Source organism: Tursiops truncatus, chromosome 5, assembly GCF_011762595.2.
Source record: "Tursiops truncatus isolate mTurTru1 chromosome 5, mTurTru1.mat.Y, whole genome shotgun sequence".
Lineage (NCBI taxonomy): Eukaryota > Metazoa > Chordata > Mammalia > Artiodactyla > Delphinidae > Tursiops > Tursiops truncatus.
This window is the reverse complement of record NC_047038.1, coordinates 25,917,396-25,935,019: the sequence shown is the minus strand read 5'-3', so window position 1 is coordinate 25,935,019 and position 17,624 is coordinate 25,917,396. Positions and strand designations below refer to the sequence as shown.

Sequence of the window (17,624 nt, the reverse complement as noted above, 5' to 3'; positions counted from 1 at the left end):
TCTAAAAGGGTATTCACTGAAGTTACATGAGTTGGGAAGTCTCACTGTAAGAAGTTATGTGATGGATAACAGGTTATTGATATATGAGAGAGAGTACTATGTTTTAAAAAATGCCACAGTGCCATCTGACGATTCAAGTGGTCTGAGACTCTGTGTTAACTCTTGTCACTATTTACCTTTTTGAGTTGTGAGAATTCCAAGACAATGAGGTATAATGGAAAGGACATGGAAATTGGAACTGGGAGGCCTTTACATCATAAGCTGTTTAGTCTCTCCGAATCAGGGACAGGACTAGAGTGTGTAAGAGCCTTTCAGTTGTATAATTCTGTGATTTTGTGAATATGATGTACATGAAAGCACTGCCAAGATATGCTGGCATAAAGTCATAGAATTTTAAAGGAGCGTTTTATCACGTTATGGTGAGTGGGTAAATTTTAAAATGTACTTTATTTGTGAGTTTATTCTCAACAAGTTTCTAGTAATGATTAGATATTTCTCCTGATACTTTGTCTATCCTTTGTCAAAAGAAAACCATATATGTGTTGCTACAGAGCTAAAAAAAAAAAAAAAAGAAGTGGTGAATGGATAATTGGGGCAGTCTGAGTCTTAACCCCATTCTGAGATTTGAGTTGCCTGCCAGGGACCTAAATCTCTGACATCAGAGAGAGTAACATCTTCGTCTGTGTGAGCATAATAAGTTCCGTGTCAGAGTCTTAGGGAACGTGAACAAACACAGAGATACCGTCCACTTCATTTTTCTGTGTAGAGATGCCCATTCCAGTTGGGCCTCATCTGGCTTGCCCTTACTAGGGTAGGGAGAGCTTTCAGGCTGGAGGGCGCGAGCATCCCAAGAGGACCGCTGCAGCCCACAGGATGGAAGTGGGTGGAGGGGAAGATGGCTGTCTCCAGAGCAAACCCTGCCTCCCCTTTAGCAGATTAGGACAACAGATGCTTATTAGCAACAACAGGAAGAACTGGCAGACACCTTGGGGATGAAGTACAATAACTTCCACATGCTTCACATCATTCCAAGAACATCGCTTTTAAAAACACTGTTGAGGTTTTACTTTTTTTTTGGTTTAGAATTTGTTTTTAGTTTTTATTAGAGTATAGTTGCTTTACAATGTTGTGTTAGTTTCTACTGTAGAGCAAAGTGAATCAGCTCTACGTATACATATATCCCCTCTTTTTTGGGTTTCCTTCCCATTTAGGTCACCACAGAGCATTGAGTAGAGTTCCCTGTGCTGTACAGTAGGTTCTCATTAGTTATCTATTTTATACATGGTATCAATAGTGTATATGTGTCAGGCCCAGTCTCCCAATTCATGCCCCCCCTTCCCCCTTGGTATCGTGCATTTGTTCTCTACATCTGTGTCTCTATTTCTGCTTTGTAAATAAGATCATCTATACCAGTTTTAACACTGTTGAGTTTTGAAAGAACTCTTTTTGGATGTACTTTAAGATAATTTTTAGTCAATGTATTATAGCTTAATGGATAAGAGTTCAACTCTGATTTGGAATCAGACTCCTTGGCCTCAAAACGCACTTTACCATTTACTTTGAGCAAATGATTTAACCTTCTTGTGTGTCAGTTTCCTTATTGGTAAAATGCTGATAAAAAGGATATATACCTTATAGGATGGCGGAGAGGATAAAAGGAGTACTTAGCAAGTGCTTATCAGTAGAATGACCGATATTTATTAGTTATTATTATTTTTATGTAAAACAAACAGATTTCTGTAACTAAAACCTCAGGCAGCTGATAAATGTGTTAAGTCCACACTCCACTAGCATTTCATTTTCTTTTATTTCTTTTATAGTCAAGGTCAGATGTACTATTCCAGAAATCTTTCAAGCTTCTAATTATTCTCAGAGCCATCCACCGTTGTGCCTGTCATTCAATTTTTTTTGGTAATTCCCCATTTTCTCTCTTACTAGCTTTAAACAAACTTGTAAAATGTGTGAAACCAGTAGACACTAACCCTAACCCCATTATCTCATACTCTGAATTATTAGCTTTAAGCGTTTTTCCTTGCCTATCTTGTTCTTTATTAAGCATCCCACCCAGGGAGGGATAAATTAGGAGACTGGGATTGACATATGCAGACTGCTATATATAAAATAGATAATAAGAACCTACTGTTTAGCACAGGGAACTCTACTCAATACTCTGTAAATGACTTATATGGGAAAAGAATCTAAAAGAGAGGGATATATGTATATGTATAACTAATTCACTTTGCTGTACACCTGAAACTAACACAACATTGTAAATCAACTATACTCCAATAAAAATTAATTAAAAAAAAACAAAAGGTTGAGAGTTACAAAAAAAAAAAAGCATCCCACCCAAGAGCCTTCTAATGATATGGTATGAACCTTTCATTTTATTCTCTCAGTTATTATAAAAATTTAGATGGTAAGTATCTCTTAGAAATATGGAACTATAGGACACGCTCGTCTCCTCCGCTGCCACCTGCTGCGGCCAGCGTCCACGCTGCACACAGCACGGCTGGCAAAGCCCACAGGCTAAGTGCTGAGGAGAAGTACCAGCTGCTGTCAGACCTGCGGGCCATGGGGTGGAACGAGCCGGAAGGCCAGGATGTCACCTTCCAGCAGTTCCATTTCAAAGACTTCCGTAGGGCTATTGGCTTCGTGATGAGAGTGGCCCTGCAGGCTGAGAAACTGGACCACCATCCTGAATGGTTTAACGTTTACGACAAGGCCCACATCACCCTGAGCACTCATGCGTGTGCGGGCCTTTCAGAACTGGACATAAATCTGGCCAGCTTCATCGAGCAGGTAGCAGTGTCCGTGACATAGACCCTGCCCTTCCTCTCTGAGTTCTTCAGGGGAAAGGGGGGACTGAACTGGGGATCCAGAGAGGGAACTGGGGAGCCCCGAAATGTTGCTGCAGTCAAAACTGACAAGTCGATCCTGTTGCCTCCGTTTAAAGGCAAGTCTCTGCCATCGAAAAAGGCCAGCATCACCGCCAACACCAGAACTTAGACCACTTTTCCCCACACCACTCTCTTCCTCCTTGGGGCTCTTTTACGTGTACACTGATTTGAATCAGTTCTTCTCTTGCTTTACGACTTTCCAGCGACAGCAACGATTTCTTTCCAGGCGGTGTCTTGCTCCCTTCCTGATTCATTTCCCAAGAAGCTGTGATGGAAAAGTGTGTCTAAGATAAAGTCTGATCTTAGAAGCCAGAACCTTAAAGTCATCCTCATCCTATGTGACAGACATGCATGTGCTATTATGCCTCCAATAAAAACACTGTTTCACTTGGAAAAAAAGAAATATGGAAGTATAAAGTTCAAAATTTCCACTCCTTTATTCTGCTCCCACATCTGCCTGTGCCTCAGTTCTCTCCATCTCCAGGAGATGATCAATAAAATAGATGATCGATGAAAGCCCCCCAAGAATTGATACTGTCTTACAAAGTCCCACAAATATCTTCTAGCTAGTGCTGTTATAAGATAGACTTCAGATTCTGTGGTTTTGCACATTTCTCTTCTTAATGCACAACCTGTCTTCTGCTCCTATTCTTGCAAACAGTTCTTAGAAAGCAGTGAGTAGAAAGCTCTCACTGGTGTTAACAAGTGAGAAATGACAACTTTCTAGTGTTATCTCTCCTAGGAGATACAACGTTAGCCTAAAGTAATTCATGATGATCTCAACATGATGGTGGGCAGAGGAAATGACCGGTATGGATGCTGGCAGCTTCTCAGGACCATATCAGTGATTATATGCAGGCGCTACTTATTCTATCAATGGTGTCTCTAAGCAAATTATCTCTGAAGATAAAACACGTTCCTTGTTTAGGTCAGTTCTGCCTGAGATGATATTTTGCACAAGCTTTACAAAGGACCCTGTTAAGACAAGCTAGTTTTACCTGCAATAGCTTTTCACTGTAACTAACTTTTATGGGTGACATTGGGAACATATACTATGTGTTGATAAACGCAACGAATCACTTTTTATCATTTTAAAATCACTTCCACTTTTACAAAAGCTCCTATAAAGCCATAGTACCTGGAATTTTACTTCTCTTTCACCTAGAACATCTTTCTAACAGTTAAAAAGTTACCTGGAAGGGGCAAAAAAAAAAAAAAAAAAAAAATGGAATGAGAAATATCACTCTTCTGTTCTTCAGAAAGAAGAATAATAAGCATTTCTAGAGTGCCTGTCACTCTCCAGGAAGTATGTTTGGCACTAGAGATATATATGCATTTCAATCAGATTTTCCTTGTTGTCAAGTATTTTATAATTTTTAAGAGAAACTTAGAAAAATATAAAAGGATACAATCATATGTTAAAAGTACATGTAATTTAAAAAAACACATATAATCATGTAAGAATGCAAGTGTGCTCAAGATACTATGAGTTCAAATGAGGGACATTTAATTCAGACTGTAGATACCTGAAAAGTTTTTCAGAGCAGGTGACTTTCACTGAGCATGTGTGTGTGTGTGTGTGTGTGTGTGTGTGTGTGTGTGTGTAAAATTACCTAGATACAAAAAGTGGGATCTCATTCCAGGAAAACAGAACATAAGCATTGTCCATGAGAAAATAATTAGGCCCAATGGTTCCAGTATCCCATTAGTTGCTCTAACATGGGTTGGAAGATAAAGATAGCAGAACGGAGACCAAAGACCCCTTAGGTGTCCATGAAGCCATGGGTTGACCATAAAACAGTGTAAGATGAATGAGTAGTGTCAGGAACCCTTCTTACTGTCATTGCTGCTCACTGATCCCACTTCTGCCTGTGCCTCACTTCTCTCCATCTCCAGGAGACTGACAGTCTCCACTACTCTACGCAAATGCCATCCCTGCTAAAATGTCCCCATTTAGCACCATCAGTGACATTTTGGAATTATCTCAAGCTATGAAAAGAACCAGAATCAACTTACTCCCCCCAATTATTATCATGTCGCTTCCATTCTCTGCTATGTACATTCTTTATAAATACAACGTTCTTTCCTGTCGTGTTGGAAATGTGAGCCCACTGTGACTAAGGTCATATTTAATACAGACCCAACATTTTGTTGGCACTCCCTAAATGTTAAATAGCAATGAGAGGAGATGAAGTAGTACAAGAACAAGAAAGTGATTAAAATAGATCCCAATCGATTCCAGCCGCATTAGAAACATAAGGGGAAAAAGTGAACACTTATTATCAAACTATAAAACCGAAAATATGTCTAGGAAAGTGTGGGCTATTTAAAATCATTAGATAGTTTTGAACTGAAATCCCTTAAAACTATACAACAAAAAAGTATTTTCCAGATGTCCCTTATACCGATATGGAGAACGTAAAATATACTTCCCTTACAATTTGGATTTTTAAACATTTATTTATAATCATATTAAAATGTGAAGTTTTACTCATTGTTTTAGATATTTAGTCAGGTGAATATCTGACTAATGAATAACACATGGTACAGGAAAAATATATATACATTTTAATTTTAGGTCTTCTGAAGCCCATTGTTCATTTCAGGCTGCCTTACTGAGAGTCCTTGCACCAAACGCCTCTGGTTGCATTCCATTCAAGACAAAGGCATATTTTAGGGATGTACCTCTCACAAAGAGGTATTGATGGACCAGGAATCAGAGTTTGGACAAATGAACATTTCATTATAACACAGCCTAATTGTTAAAGCTCTTCTTATTGAAAAGAATAAAAATTTCATTAGTCATCACAGTAGCTCAGCATGAACTCCTCCTCTTTTTCCCCACAATGCACAGTAAGAATGGCAGTTTTAAGCTTATCATTGAACATTTTGGAAATGTTGATTCTTCCTTCCTTTTGCTCTAAATACGCTAAGAAGTATTTTAGTAACAATTATGAAAAAAATTGGTAATAATTTTAAGCTAAACTTTATACGTGGAATTGTGAAAAAAAATATCAGCGATCACAAGAAAATGCAATTTAAGAGCTGCCTGGAAGGCCTGCTTTTTTCATTTTAGGGCCCTGGCATCGTTTTATGGGATAATAAGTATTCCTAGGACCACCCAAAAACTCAAATAAGATGAAGACATAAGTACTTTAGAAACTATAAAGGTTTTATAGAGCTAAGGGAATAAAATTTGCATTGGTAATTCTTATCTCTATACAGCTTTTAAGTTTAGTATCTTTTCAGCTTCTCCAGGAAAGATATCTATTGATCACTGCCCTAAGTGTAAAAACTGAAACAGGGAAGGACCAAGATACAGTGAAGATCACTAATCTGGCACTCAGAATTCCTGTTATTAATTAGATGATAATGTTGAGTATGTCATGTAAACAACTGACAGCTTAGTGTGTCCCAGTGGTGAAAATGCGGTGGGTAGACTAGATGAAGAACACAAATGCATGGCAACCAATAGCCCTCACACCTGAGTGTGCATTGCTAATTGATCATAGAAGTGGTCTGGCTAAGACAGTGTGGTCTCAGAATCTTTGTTGACAGTACGCCAATCAAAGCTGGCTCTCCAGGAGCTAGACAGTCTCTAAGAGTTTCCTTTTCCAGGTCTAAGAACCTATCGTTGTCACCTGTGAATGTAGATCAATCGTATTATCCATTCTCACCTTTATTGCTGCTCCGCCCTCATCTCCTACCTCTCTCTCTCACTCTGCCTGTGCCAGCCACACTGGAGGTGTGTCTTTGTCTCACAAACTTTGCAATGACTATACCCTCTGCCTTCAATACTCTACTCCCAAGTGTCCACGTGCTCACTCTGTTATCTTCCCCAAGTCTTCACTAATCTCAGCCTTTCAATGGTGTTCACAGGAGTTGGTAAACTATAAGCCATGGGCTGAATCTGGCCCCCTGTCTGTGTTTGTATGGCCCACAAAGTAAGAATGGCGTTTACATTTTCAGTTGAGAAATACATAAGTCAGAAGAATTATATGCTGTGGCACATGGAAATTACATGAAATTCAAATTTCGGTGTTCATAAATAAAGTTTTATTGAGACACAGGCTGCGTTTGTGCTAAAATGGTCGAGTTGAATGGTTATGGCAGAGACCACATGGTCCACAAAGTGTAAAGTATTTACTATCTGGTCATTTACAGAATAAGTTTGCCTACCCCTAGGATACACTTAACATTTTGTTAATTACTGGAAGTACTCACCGGCAATCCTGATGCCCTCTCTTTCCCTCTCAATTTTTAAAAATAACATTTATCACATTGTACCCTACACTGTCCTTGTATATTATGTATACTGTCTCTCCATAAGAGCACAAATTCCATGAAGTCAGAGGATTTTGCCCACTTTATTATCTGATATATTCCCAGTGCCCTGAACAGTATCTGGTACATATTCAATAAATATAATTCTGGAACGAATGAATTATATGGAAGATACCTGCATTACATAGAAATATATTAGATGGAGTTGTCACAGGAGACTTCAGGAGAAGATGATATTTTAGTGTTAAAGGGTACAAAAGACTTAGGGAACATTTTTCCTAGAAAGGGGTACTGGATGAAAGAACATGTGTGTAGGGTAGCCTAGATGTAATGCAGATCCCGGGAGGTAGAGAGGAGGTGGAAAGTAGGCTGAGCCCAGGTTATGGAAGACTTGGAATGTCTGATTAAGATGCTTGGGTATAATCTTATAAAAAATAGATATTTCAGGAAGATCTGTCTGATAATGATATGATATATACAGTATGAGTTGGAGCGGGTAAATTCATGTGAGAATTGTAATAGCCTGGGTTCAGGCTTCTAAGATTGGACAGTGGCAGATGAAGTGAAAGAGAAAGGACACAGGGAGAAAGGAAGGAGTAACCAATGGTACTTCATTATTGTGACCTTTGGTGAAAAAATGTTTTTGTCAAAAATTGAAAGGCAGCAGAAAAGAGAAAGCATTAAAAAATAAAAACCAGTCTGCTTCAGTTCTTTGTAGTTTATCGGATACATATGCATACAGTTCCCAGTTTAAGACTTCTGTAGATTTTTTGCCTCAGAGAAGGCATATATGATGATAAACCTGACAATATAAACTAAACCAATTAGATTTTAGTAGAGTTAGATTAGTTGAACTACTTCAGAATGAAGTCAGAATGGGTTTCACTCAGGTAGCTTAGTGAAAAGCATCAGGGCACACCAAAGCACATAGTTTTAGATGCTGAACTTTCACTGGGGAGGTGGCCTGATTTACCTTTAGTTGTGCCATTTGTGTTAAACAGATAAAAATCCAAATATACATGATAGTGCCTAGATTTTTTTTGTAAAAGTAATAGCATGACATAATTCTAAGTGAAAGACAAGAAAATATCACATACAATTTGATTCAGTTTATGTAAAATTTTATATATACTTTAGATGGAATTTTAGGCTGTATTCTCTTCTCCATATTTTCTGTATTATTTGAGCTTTTTTATCTGCAATGACTATATTATTATTTTTTACAATCACGAAAGAGCTATTTTTATATTAAACTATTAAAAATGACAGGTTGGATGTATAGCAAAAACCTGCATAGATTTGTTTAGATATTAAGAACAGATTCATGCTACAAACTATTTATTTGCTATGAAGAGAATTAGGAAGTATTTAGCAAAGTTTGAGATAATAATTAATGTTCAAATAAGCTGACTGTCAAGTACATTTGAAATGTTTTTAGTCTAGTAAGAACAGGCAATTGACTAAACTAAGATTATGAATTTTGGAAACTAGACCTCGGTCCAACAGCAAAGAATCACTTGTTGCTTGAGTCATCTTTAAAATGGATTATGGTAATCTTTCCTTAAAGGGTTATTTAAAAGAATTAATATAAAGGATATAAAACACCTGTCTAGTGAGTAGCTGTTCCAAAAATGATAGCTATTATTATTAAGAATTGGATAAGTAATAAATAAAATAAATCAGAGTTTGAGAGTCAAGCTACATTTACTTAATCCTTTACTTAATTTGTTCCACTTAATGCCATGAAGTCCTGTGCTAAGTACAGGTGAATACATGTATTATCAAGGGCCTGCCCTGTCTTTAAGATATAAACAATACGTTTAATAAGGTGTTACAGATGCTATGACTCAAGTTCCTATACGACAGAGAATTTAAATCAGGCCACCTCCCCGGTGAAAGTTCAGCATCTAAAACTATGTGCTTTGGTGTGCCCTGATGCTTTTCACTAAAAATATATGTAACAGCACTTCTATTTGGAAGCTGTTCTTTTATTCATCCATTCATTGAACAGTTATATATTGAGCATCTTCCATTTTCAAACATTCTTCTTGTAGCTGGCCCTATACCAACAAAGACAAACAAGATTTCTTCTCCCACAGAAGTTTCAATCTAATGACGGCAGAAAAATAAACTAGGAAAAAAACAGAGAAGATAAATTCAGTCAATACTATAAAGAAAATCAAACATGGTGGTGTGATGGACTAGGCTAATTTAGCTTAGTTAAGTAAGGCTTTTCTGAGCAAGGAGTATCTGACCTGAAACCTGAATGATGAAGCTCCTGTCATGTAGAGAGAGAAAATTTGACAGGAGGGAATTCCAGACTCAGGAAATAGCTAGTACAAATCACCTAAGGCGGGACCAAACTTAACCAGTTCAATAAACAGAACTGTTTAAAACTATGGTTGAAGAAACAGGGGAAAGAGAAGGAAGCTGTGAGGTCAGAGAAGTGTTCTCAACTATAAGCTTGAATATGAACTCCCCTATGTAGCAGAAAGTTACAAAGAATCCTGACATTTCAAAATCAAGGATTTAATTCAATATTCTAGAACACTTGAGGTCATCTACTCTACCTAAGCGTGTAATTCATTTATTTATTCGATCAACAAGTATTTGGGGACTTCCCTGGTGGTGCAGTGGTTAAGAATCCGCCTGCCCAAAGGGAACGCTTCTGTCTCCAGTCTCCTGATGGCTTTTGGAAGAGGCCATATGCTGACCCTCCCAAGTTTCACAAGAAATGCAACACGTTAGTGTCCAGCTGATGCGTTTTGTTTATAACTTGTCAGATACAGGGATTTTCTCCAATTCGAGCTCCAGGGCAACCAAGACTGTGGAATCCGTAACCGACACCAAGGCAGACGTAAATAAAAGGTACAGGTGTGTGAGCAGCAACCAGATCCGCATGCGCAACGTGACCATCGGGCTCCGTGACGCCACCCTCCAGGCCTACCTCTCCAACAACAGCTTCTGCAGGGAGGAGACGCGCTGTAAGACTGGCCCTTCCCGCCCACCCCAGCGGCGCCGCCCCAGTCCTCGCCCAAGAGACCCTCGGGGTCCAAGTACAACGTGAGCGTCACCAGCGGGACCTGCCTGCTGGCCAGCATGGGGCTGCAGCTGAACGTCACCTGCAGGACGAGGGACAACACAACGGTGACCAGAGAGTTCAGCATCAACCCCAACAAGACCACCTTTGTGGGGAGCTGCACAGCTCAGCTGGTGACCCTGGAGCTCCGCAGCAGGAACCAGCTCCTGGCGCTCCAGTTTGCGATTAACGCAAGTTGCAGCCGGGTTTTCCTGCACAGAGTTCAGCAGACGCTGACTCCGCCCGATGCCGGAGACCCCGCCTTCAAGGCCGCCCACCGCCCGCTGAGCGCGCTGCAGGCAGCCGCCGGGAACTCCTACGAGGGCAACGCTGAGGAGCGCGTGCAGGTCACCTAGACCTATTCAGGGTGTGGGTCGGCGTTCCGCGTGGACGGGGACAAGTTTGGGCCTGTGGAGGAGTGTCAGCTGCGTGAGAACAGCATGCTGATCCCCATCGCCGTGGGCGGCGCCCTAGCAGGGCTGGTCCTCAGCGTCCTCATCGCCTACCTTATTGGCCGGAAAAGGAGCCACGCGGGCTGCCAGACCGTCTAGCCGGCCGCCCCCACCCGCCTCGGATCAGCAGCAGCCGCAGGGCCTCGGGCCGGTTCCCTGGGCTTAGATTGTTGTTGAGGGAGGCACCCTTTCTTGCAAACTGGTTTTCACATCTGCTTTATCCAATGTGAAGTTCATCCGGCCACAGTTACTATTCACAAAAGAGCAACTATGGAAATGTCGGTGTTAATTTTGCTAACTGGATTAAATATTTTGCTAACTGGTTAAACATTAATATTTACCAAAGTAGGACTGGAAGGGGGTGGAGGGTAAGAGCTTTTCTAAATGGGCACTGGCTCCACTGTCATTTGGCTTTTTAAGATTCTGGTGTTTGATCGCTTCACTCTTTACTCAGGTGTAAGCCTTGCAAAGGGAGAGTCTCTGGCCTTAATGCTTTGATGGAGGCTGGTAGCTGTGAGCCTGACGCGCTGAAGAAATCAGTAGGAACGAGAATCGTAGAGCAAGCAGTAGTACGAAGAAGATCTGAGAGGCTGGCCCCTCGAGCATCGGTACTCCAGGACGCCGGGTCCTCGGGCTTTCCACTCTCTGCCACTCGAGAGCTTGCACCTTTTAAAATAGAAAAACGGGCGTTGTTTTTATTTACTTTTTTGTAAAGTAGTTTTCCTTCTGTTGGAGGTTTGGGGTGATCCTTTGTCTGCACTGTGTACAATAATCGTTTCACTCTGATTCATCACTTGCAGCTGGGTGGCCTGTGTGCCGAGGAGCATCCCCTCCTGCGACGCGTTGCCCTAAGGATGCTGATAAAAAAGTCTTTTTGTTAAAAAAAAAAGAAAGAAGGAAATCCGCTTGCCAATGCAGGTGACACGGGTTCGAGCCCTGGTCGGGGAAGAAGTTGCCGCGGAGCAACTAAGCCCGTGTGCCACAACTACTGAGCCTGTGTTATAGAGCCCGCGAGCCACAGCTACTGAAGCCCTTGTGCCTAGAACCCATGCTCTGCAACAAGAGAAGCCACCGCAATCAGAAGCCTGCGCACTGCAAGGAAGAGTAGCCCCCACTTGCGGCAACAGAGAAAGCCCGCAGGCAGCAACGAAGACCCAATGCAGCCATAAATAAATAAATTTATTTATTTATATTTTTGCGGTACATGGGCCTCTCACTGTTGTGGCCTCTCCCGTTGCGGAGCACAGGCTCCAGGCGCGCAGGCTCAGCGGCCATGGCTCACGGGCCCAGCCGCTCCGTGGCATGTGGGATCTTCCCGGACCGGGGCACGAACCCGCGTCCCCTGCATCGGCAGGCAGACTCTCAACCACTGTGCCACCAGGGAAGCCCATAAATTTATTTTTTTTTTAAAAGAAATATTTGTAAACACCTACCAAATACAAAACCTTCGAGAAATTTAACCCATAGGAAAGCTCAGGTGTATACACTTTGTGTCAGAAGTTAAGGTCTCATACAGACAGGGAGAGATCACTTCTTGCTGGGCAAATCTGAGATTTTGTGGTTGAGTTGGCATTTGAGCTAGGGTAGGTGGGTAGGATTTAAACATAAAATACAATGATGCTGAGGGACACAAGAAGGCATTCTAGGAAACAACATGAGTAAAAGCATAGAGATAAGTTGTTTAGGTAATAATAGCATGCTGTTTGAAATTCCTCTTATAAAACATCTTTGAGTTTTAAAATTCAACAGATCATTGTGAAACCTAAACTTGACCTTTTCACATTTCTGTCTCCCACTTTCCTTTGCAAGAAATTATGTGTGTGTGTCAATCAGAATCCTGTGAGCTACATCACAGGTGTTCTACATGCATTGAGCAGTAGAATGAGATGAGATGGATAGGCCTTTCCTCCTAACTTTAAAATATAGTCATGCTGGGTCTTCTGCTAAACAGTGAAGTGCAGGAGGAAAGGCCCAAAGTGTGAGGGTCATCAACTACAGAATTCCACAAGGTCTGGCGATCACCAAGGCTATGAGTCACTGGCTAGCCCAGTGCCCACCAGGCCTGGTAAACCAAGAAGTGATGTTAAAGAAGTGGAAGCTGGCTGATTTGTATGAATTTGTTTAATCTGTTCTCAACCAATAACATGATTTACATCAGGTGATATGTTTATGACACCTGGATTCAGAAAGGCAGTCATTTGGTTATGAACTCATTGTTTCCTTTTCAGAAAAATTGACCTCACCCATTAGCCCTTTTATGTAGTCTTCCTAAAGCTTACCACTATCTCCATAATGCCTCCTCAACTGTTCACAAATGTTATTTCACAAGTACCGATGCTTCTCAGATGTCAGGTTTGCAGGGGTTTTATTGCCACATTTCAGGTTGATTAATGTAAGAACAAATAAATAAGGGCTTAAACTGTTGATGCCTCATGGACAGGTAGGGCTGAAGATGGCTACCAGTAGATAAAATAGTTGGCGATAGAACAAGATTATATTTATAATAAAGACACAGGTCTTAGGTCCTAAGTAGTAACTCCTTTACACCTATCCATTTATACAACTTGCAATCTTCTCCCCTCTTGCAGTTGTCAGGCACCTGACATATATCAAACAATTAATACAAATAGGGTTGATGTTTGGGCAAATTGGACAAGAGAAAGATTTTAAGATTTAATTCTAGGGGTCAGTGGTAAAAGGCAGAGTTTTCATGAACATGAATTCCCTAGAATTTCTTCAGCTCTGTCAGTGTCAGCAGTACTTCCATGTATTGATTCAGGGAATGTTTATTGAGGGCTTACTCTGTAACAGTCACTGTGCTAGAAGGTAAAGATCCAATGTGACAAAAGAGAGTCCCTGCATCGCAGAATTACAGAAAAGGAAACTAAAAGGACAATACAACTGATGAGGAAACTTCAGAGGACACAGAAGTAGCAAACCTAGGCTTTGAGTCTCAGGGCTGTCTCCTTGGAAGAAGTACCATATAGGCTGGCATAGATGAGCAGGTGTTAGTGGGTTGATGGACAAGAGGGTCGCAGAGGTGTGAAGACATAGCTCTTTCAGGAAAGCTACGGCTGGAATGTCAGGATTGGGGTCCCTGCGTAACGTCACGTAATATAAATTACGTTACTCTCTCATACTCTCTCAATGTGCCCTCTACTTTTCCTACATAATACTTAACATGACGTGCAATTCTATATTTATATAATTTTAAAAAATGTCTATCATTCCTCTGCTTGTTCTGTTACCCCACTTTTGGGCACGTAGTAAGGCACTCATTTGTTGAATCAACAAGTAGCTGAGAGGTGAGGGAGGGAATAGCAGAAAAGATGCTCGAGAGACAACCAGGAGACAAATTAAGCAGGGCTTTCTTGACTGTATTAAGGAGTCCTGAACCTTCATTCTAAGAGAAGTAAGAGATAAAGAGCTTTGAGCTACTCTTTGCATTTCAGAAAGATCACTTTGACTGCAATGTAAAAAAACAGATTGGAAAAGAGCCAGGACTCAGTCTGTCAGTTACCTGAGCCAGCTGAAATTATATCACTGGGAGTGGACTTAAAAGAGAGTTAGGATGAGAAATTGAAGAGGTTTTGTGATTGGTTAGATAAGGAAGGGGAGAAGAATGGAGTTCTCCAAAATGACTCATAGGTTTCTGGATGGGGCAGCTAAGTGAATCATGAAGTAAAGCAGTGTTTTGTTTTTGTTTTCGGTGATGGAGAAATGAGATTCAGTTGTGAGCATATTAAGTTTAAAATGCCTGTAACGTCATCTAAGAGATGTTCAGGAGGGAGTTGGATGGATATCGGTCTCTGAAGCTCATGAGAGAAATTTTGGCTGGGGTTAGATATTTGTGAGCCATCAGAAGATAAAAACATGAAAGTTGTCCTTTGCTGATGCAGCTGAAAGGATTCTTGCAAGTCCTGCTTCCATGGACAGTCTCTTAAGGGTCCTCTTCTAGGCTGACTCCAGCCAGTCCACGCACAGAGAAATAAATCACAGAAGAAGATTTATAACTTTGGGAAAAATCACATGGTCTTTCTCAGACACTGTAGAGGCCATTATGATGGCAGAGCCAACAAAGTGACAGCTGGACTCTATAGGTCTCTACATCGCAGTTCAAAGTCCATCCTTTCATCTCCTTGCTAAGTAGTGATCCTGTGTTGCTAGTTTTCTTTGAGCCTCTTTGAGTAAGAGACACATACATCAGGAAATCTGTCGGGGCACTGTTATCCTACAATGCCACGCTGAATTAATCATGTCATTCTATTTACACATGTAATTCCCTTTGACCAGAAATTGAAATTGCTTTTCTTATTTGCTACTTCTCAACGTGGACCTCTCATTTCATAACTGCTGTGACCTGTGTAGCGAAAGACTCCATGTGCCTTGGATGTGTTTTGTTTGATTTGTTACACCAACAATGTTTAAAAGAGCAGTTTAACTTGTAGGTGTTATACTTAGGTACAATACAAGTACCATGAAGTTCTTTCATCCTACCTATCTCTGGCATTTATTTTAAATGCACACCTTCTGCAGATATTTGGTTTGTGACCCTTACCCTAAAGTGTTAAGATCAACAACAAAAGCACATACGTAATACAAAAGTAGGCTAACAGAGGAAAAGATGAGCTAACGCGTGGTGGGCATGGGAAGGAGGAATAGTTTATCAAAACCTCCCTACATTTTGCAGAACAAAAATGAATTTGCCATTTTTCCAGGTAGACCTGACAGAGGAAAGTACACCATAAAAGGCATAACATGAAAGAATGAAGCATTTTCAAGGATGTATAGGTAGTAAGGTGTTAATGGTATAAAATGTTTGCAGGCAGTAAAGAAGCATCCTGAATGCCATGGTAAGGGTTTTGGGATTTCCTTAGACAGAAGGGAGTGAGGAAAGTATTTGATGCCACAAAAGAAAATGATCATTCCTTTTAAAAAGAGCTCCTTGGCAGCATTATAGATCATGGATTTGAAGGAAGTAAAGCCAGAAGAACTATTAGGTCATTTTCCATGGCATTCATGTCGACACAAATTCGAAATCCACGCTACTAGTGAAACCTTGATCTCTGAAATCATTTACTATAACTGCCTGCTCTTTAAGTCTCCCAGTAAACACACCCTCATTATTTTTTAGGACTAATAGCCCCTTAATCTTTCTTCCTTGTCCAAGCCTATTCTCCCTTCTTGGCTTCACTCCTATCCCTATTCAGCCTGCAATGTAGGGATCAACGTTTTGGTCTGCACTCTCACCAACACTTCTGATTCCTTTCGCCCCTCGACCTGAGCCCAACCTTTATCTTCCAATCCTCTTACTCACTCTTAGTTAACTTCCTCTCTCTGTTGTTTCTAGTTTCCCACAGCTGGAAGCTAGAAAAATCTCTCTAGAGACCTGTTAAAAATTTTAGAACCTCAACCCAGGCCCAGAGAAACAATCTCCAATGAAAACTGGCTTTTAAAATAATATTCTAGTTGATTCTTTTAATCTGGTAAGTTTAGAAAACAATGCATAGATAAGTCCATAATTCCCCAATAGCAACTCCTCTGAATTTATTCCAGAGCCTTAAAGCTGCAGCTCAGCTCTCCTCCCTAATTTGCCTAAATTTAATGCCGAAAGAATGAAACGACTTAATTATTCTTTATTCTCTTGCAAGGATTCTTTACCCTTCCTGTCCCTCTTATTTCACAGCCTAACCCATCTGTTATAAACTGAACGTTTGTGTTCCTCCCCCCATGTCCCATCCCCCAATCCATATGTTGAAGCCCTAGCTACCAATGTGACTGTATTTGGAGACACGATGTTTATAAATGTAATTAAGGTTAAATGAGGTCATAAGGCTGAGGCCCTGATCTGTTAAAATTAATGATTTCCTAAGAAGAGACATCAGAGAGGGATCTCTGAATCTCTGAGAGACTCCCCTCACCCCGACCCTGGCTTCTGTCTCTTTCCAAAGAAAGGCCAAGTGAGCACACAGCAAGATGGCAACTGCCTACAAGCCTGAAAAAGAGCTCTTACCAGAACCTGACCATACTGGCGCCCTGAGCTCAGACTTCCAGCCTCCAGAACTGTGAGAAAGTAAATTTCTGCTGTCTAAGGCCTCCAGTCTTTGCTACTCTGTTATGGCAACCTGAGCAGTCTCGTAGACCATCCTTTCCTTATTTATGACCCAGGCCCCTCTTATCTCCTCTGAGACAAGCATCTATTTAATTCCTACTAAGTGCACAGCAAGAGAAATTTGGTTCTTGTCCTCATGAAGCTGAGCCTGGGTGGAGAGGATAAGATATTACAAGGTTCACTCTTCCTTTTAGTACTTCTCTTTCTCTCTCTCTCTTTCCTATATTTAATCTCCTTCCCTCCATCTGTCTTCCTTCTCCTCTCTCTCTCTCTCACTCCTCCATGCACAACTCCCTCTTTTTTGGTAGTACTCCCTTCTCCTTGATCCCTGGGCCCTCTCTCTCTCTCCCTTTGAACTCATTCTCAAAAAAAAAAAAAAAGAATAAAAAAGAGAAAAGAAAAAGAATCTCTCCCTCTTTTTAACCTCTCAAGTTACTTGTCGATTCCCTTCTTTCTATAATATTCAGGATACTAAAAGAATTAGTGATCCTATCTTAATATAATCATGTATTTATATTGTAATTTTGCAAATATTTTCAGTAAAATAAACATTTATCTGAGCTGCACACACACACAGAAAGAATAGTCTTCAAAATACATTCACCTTCCTCACTGGCTCTGTCATAAAGAAAGATCTTCTACTCTTATTGTTTTTGTCTTGTTTTATAACCTATTGAAATGTTGACCTCTCCCCACTTGGGTTCATTTCCCTCAGTTCTGATCACTACTCTCCACTCCCTACCAGATAAAGTCTCAAGTCGGACTCCAATTGGCACCTTCCACCATTTCTATCTCAA

At 40.7% G+C, this 17,624-nt stretch overlaps 2 pseudogenes; both read left to right on the top strand.

Moving 5' to 3' along the window:
* Positions 1–2,480: 2,480 nt before the first annotated feature.
* LOC101330538 (pterin-4-alpha-carbinolamine dehydratase pseudogene) lies at positions 2,481–3,278 on the top strand (annotated as a pseudogene).
* Positions 3,279–5,309: 2,031 nt separating this feature from the next.
* LOC101331108 (lysosome-associated membrane glycoprotein 1 pseudogene) lies at positions 5,310–10,814 on the top strand (annotated as a pseudogene).
* The last annotated feature ends 6,810 nt before the right edge of the window (positions 10,815–17,624 follow it).